This window comes from Rhinolophus sinicus, linkage group LG04, assembly GCF_036562045.2.
Source record: "Rhinolophus sinicus isolate RSC01 linkage group LG04, ASM3656204v1, whole genome shotgun sequence".
Classification (NCBI taxonomy): Eukaryota; Metazoa; Chordata; class Mammalia; order Chiroptera; family Rhinolophidae; genus Rhinolophus; species Rhinolophus sinicus.
Genome location: NC_133754.1, coordinates 122,033,721 through 122,038,104, shown reverse-complemented (window position 1 = coordinate 122,038,104; position 4,384 = coordinate 122,033,721). Strand labels below are relative to the sequence as shown.

Below are 4,384 nucleotides of genomic sequence, written 5' to 3'. Positions count from 1 at the left end.
TTTAGAGGATGAGTGGCAGAACTCACAAAAGTTGTCTGAATGATTGAAGACCACAAAGTTGGAGAACTTTTTAAAAAAGGGTGAATATCAAAATAGCTTTAAGGAAGATGACACTGTATGTCTCTTAAGTTGTTGAAGAGCACAAAAGAAAGCTTAAGAGTTGAAGCATAAAAGTTATATTTATAAATATGCTAAAGAATACATTAAAGCAAACAAAAGCAAATGAGGAAAAATATATTGTCTTATAGGTTAAATCCTGTCATAAATGAACATCATTTCTATGGGACTCTTATTTTTTTTCTAGTCCTGTTAATGAGTTTATTCTAAACTTATTTGGGACATTTGTATTCTCCTCTGAAGAAATGAAAACGTGTTGGTGTCCCGTTCACTCTCCTACCCCCAGTGGCCAAGTGAGTCCCTGTTGCAATGGCGTTTCTGTTGCCTCTGAAATCTGGAAATAAACGCAGATGTCATTTCTTTCGTTCTTTCTTTTTTTTGAATGTGAGCTTGCAAATTTATTTTTTTCCAAATAATGATGTTAGCAAAAATTTTACAAAGCTTGTATTAAATTTACATATTAAAATGAGGCTTTTCTAGTAATAATGGGGATTAATACAGAACTAGAGTTTGACGTTTAACTTTACGTCAAAGGCAGTATTCACTCTGAGTTACAGAAGATTGATACCTTTAAAATTTGATTCCTTCTGGAAATTAAAAAAGAAAAGCTTTACTAAATTGTTAACATACATATTTACTCCAAGTTTTACATATAATGAAATAAGAATATGTTCAATAGCTCAGTTAATATCAACAGAAATCTTCAAAAAAGGATTCTGAAAATGGCAGGCATTTTATTTATTTATTTATTTATTTATTTTTATTGTAGGGAATTATTTAAACTGCGTAAGTTGGCTTTATGCATAAAAAGTCATGTGGGAAAAACATTGACATTGCAGTTAGATTTCCAATATCTAACTTTCATTTTCTTTCCCATCCCCCCTCACCCCCCAGCAATGACATTAACGTGATTTTGTCAGGTTATAAAAATGAGGGCTTTCTTGAGAGTCACTTAAAGTTTCTGAGCTGAATGGCAAGGTGCACACAGATACATTGGAAGGTGCATGGCTGCATGTCCCAGTGTTGAACTGGGTTGCTGAACAGGCTCACACCTGAATAAAAAGCCTTTTTGGTGTTGTATCGAGGTGGGCAGACATTGTTAGACCCAGTTGCAGAGATACTGTTGTTATGAAGGTAAACAGCCTGGGTGTACTTATGCTCTGCCAGCCCACTTGGCACTTTGATAAGCTTGTTGTTCAAGTGAAGTTCCCTAAAATGAGGAGTGTTGGCCAGAGAGCCATTGTCAACAGCAGAGATGCTGTTGAAACCCAGTCCCAACTTAGCCAGATTAGTCAGTCTTTTCAGGCTAGCTGCATCAATTTTGGTGATTTAGTTGGCATCAAGATGTAATTCAGTAAGGGAAGGAGGAAGACTTTGTGGGATGGAGGTTGGATTCGTGTTAGCAATGTGGATGTAGGAGAGTGTATTCATTCCCTGGAGGGCTCCATTTTCAATTCCTGAGCTTTTCAGTGGGTTGGTGCCCATTTCTACGAAAATCATCTGGTTTAGTCCATTGACTACAGATTTCCATACTTGGTGATCTTGTTCTCATGGACATGCAGCTCCTGGAGAGTTTTGGGCATTTTTTTTTTCCTGGCAATTCCTTCAGGTGATCTTGGACAGATAAAGTCGTTCTAAATTCACCAAAAGTATAAATGCTCCAGGACTGATTCTGTTAATTTTGTTGTTAGCAAGAATCAATGCACGAAGCTGCTTCAGGTTCTTAAAGTCCCCATTTGATTTTGGTTATTTTGTTGTTTTGCAGGTCCAGCAGCATATTGCCGGGGAAGATCGTTTGGCACTTTGTCCAGATGCAATTCAGAACACTGCACAACTAGAAGATGGCATTGACAGCCAAAGGGACACACTGGTCCCATAGGCTCCAGGTAAGGAAAGCGCTGTTCCGGGCCTATCCCAGAAGCCTCATCTTACAGCATAGAGTCAAGTAAGCCTCTCTGTTGAAAAGGTCTGGCCCTGGAAATATGAGCAAGCAGGAGGGAGATGACAGATGCCTTTATGATTTATTTCATGTATTTTCACAATCAAGGAACCTTTTAATCTGGGAATTTGCCACAGGTGCCCTCAAAGCTGAGATGTAATGATGCCATTTCTTTTGATATTTATGCCGAGCAATGGCACACAGTGGGCCCCCAGATACCTGTTAGGTGGGACATCACTGTGTCTGGGCCGTCTCAAGGTGTGAGGAAAATATGAGGGTTTGTTGCTGTGGTGGGTCGATGGTTGGGATGCTGCACTGAGTCCCGCGTGCCCCCGGAAGGCCTGGTGTGCAGGGAGGACGGCCAACAATCTGTTCAGGAAGTTGTCAGTGCTGCAATGCTTTCCTTCAGGCCTTTGTGCTTGTACATCTCCACCACTCCTGGCTGGCGCAAGTCAGATGCATCTCTGAGCAGGATTAGCCAGTAGTTGAACACACACTGTGGGGAGAAGGCCTGGCCATCTGTGTGGGATCTCAGATTGGAGGTAAAGCCAAAGGGCTCATTGATGGGTGGGTTGGCCTTCAGGACAAACATGGTGGGTGGGGGCAGCCAAGACACGGCCTCGCTTCCTATTCAGGACATCCTGCGGTGCCACCCACCCTTGTTCTGGGCACTGCATCTCCACGAGGTGTGGGGGCTCCAGGAGGCAGAACTGGCGGTCAGCACACAGGGATAGAGGCAGCGCAGGCTGTGGGGATGATCTGGGTGGCGTCTGTGTGCAGCGCTATACTGCGGTCTTCATAGCGATGCCTGGCATGTTCTCCGTGCGCAGCACTCCTGGTGGAAGCCAGCCTCCACCCTGTCCTTGATTTCACTGAGATATTGTACATCCTTGGTAATGTTTGTGCATCACACGTTAGGGCCAGTGCTGTCAGGGCCAAAGCACTAGATCCTGCGGGCCTCAGCTACATCCCACTGCTACTGATGGTCAGGTAGTGGGCTCTGGTTGAGCTCCCAGCGGGTGAGACACCTTACCCTTGTCAATGTCATAGGCCAGGCTATTGTGGAAGTGCTGCTCCTTCAAGTACAGCCGACTGTGCTTGTTGGTGGACTTGGACAGGCAGAGCATATTCCACTCCTCACTGATGGTCTCAGGGTACGAGACCACTAAGTGGGATTTCCCAATGGGAATGTAGGCATGGACCTCCTTTGGGTCCTTCAGGCAGATGTCCAGGTGTAGCTCACAGGTCCCAGGGCTGATTTGCTCCTCTGTGATGCACTGCACCATAGGGTCCGATTTGACCAGCCGCTTCAGACTCTCTACCAGCTTGGGCAGGTCAGCCAGGCTCTTGGCCTCCACCCTGATGGTGGGGGTTCATCCTGAACTGTATAAGCTGCATATTGTGGGCACGCTTGAATGTGGTGACAGTGCCCATCTTCACCAGGAACTGGTCAGCGCCCACGAGGATTGCACATTCCTGCAAGGTGTGTCTATGACGGGCTCCATGCCACCGCCCATCATAAGGATTGTTCTCTCGATTGGCTACAGGTACAGGTCCTCTTCTTCCCTGGCGTATGGTTAGGACGTGTGTGTATTGCGGTGATCATTTCATGATATATATAAATATTGTCTCTTTCAGATATTGTATACCTGAACTCCTGTCCTAACCTTGGGCAGCCATCTCTCAGGGACATGCCAATGATTTCATAGATATGTGGGTAAGACAGCAGTGTGGTCAGTCTGACCCCCAACATGACTGGGAAAATAAGTTATGGTTGTCCCAGTGATGGAGGGTGATTAGTATTGTTTTACAGGTAGCACTAATTAAAATGCCAAAATTGAGGACTTCCAAGGAGTTTATGAAAATGTGACTCAGAAAAGATGCTAGTCTTCCATTGTCTTCCATTGCACAAGAGACTGCATTCTTTGGGGACAGGAATCACATTGTAGCCATTTCTGTTCCTGCAGTGCTTCTGTAGTGTCTGTTAGTTAATGTATGCTTATAGTATTAAATAATCAAAATAGGAAATTTTTCATCTGCTAAAACTTATATTTTAATGCTGTTTAGCCAGATATATTTAGAGGGCAGGGAATTACTATTTAATAACTATTTATATTATCTATAAATATTTCTCATTTAATACTCAAACTATGAGAAGTGTTTTTTATTCTCCTTTTTACAGAATAATAAATTGAAATACAAATAACTGCACATTCATTGTCTAGTACAGATAGGCACTCAATTATTTTTGAACTATTAAACTAAAGAACCAAGCACTTCAATAACAGATATGGTTCCACTTTAATACTTTTAGTAGATAATTATTCT

General features: G+C 43.0%; 1 pseudogene; it reads right to left on the bottom strand.

Moving 5' to 3' along the window:
- Positions 1-1,065: 1,065 nt before the first annotated feature.
- LOC109458612 (uncharacterized) lies at positions 1,066-3,662 on the bottom strand (annotated as a pseudogene).
- Between the last annotated feature and the right edge of the window lie 722 nt (positions 3,663-4,384).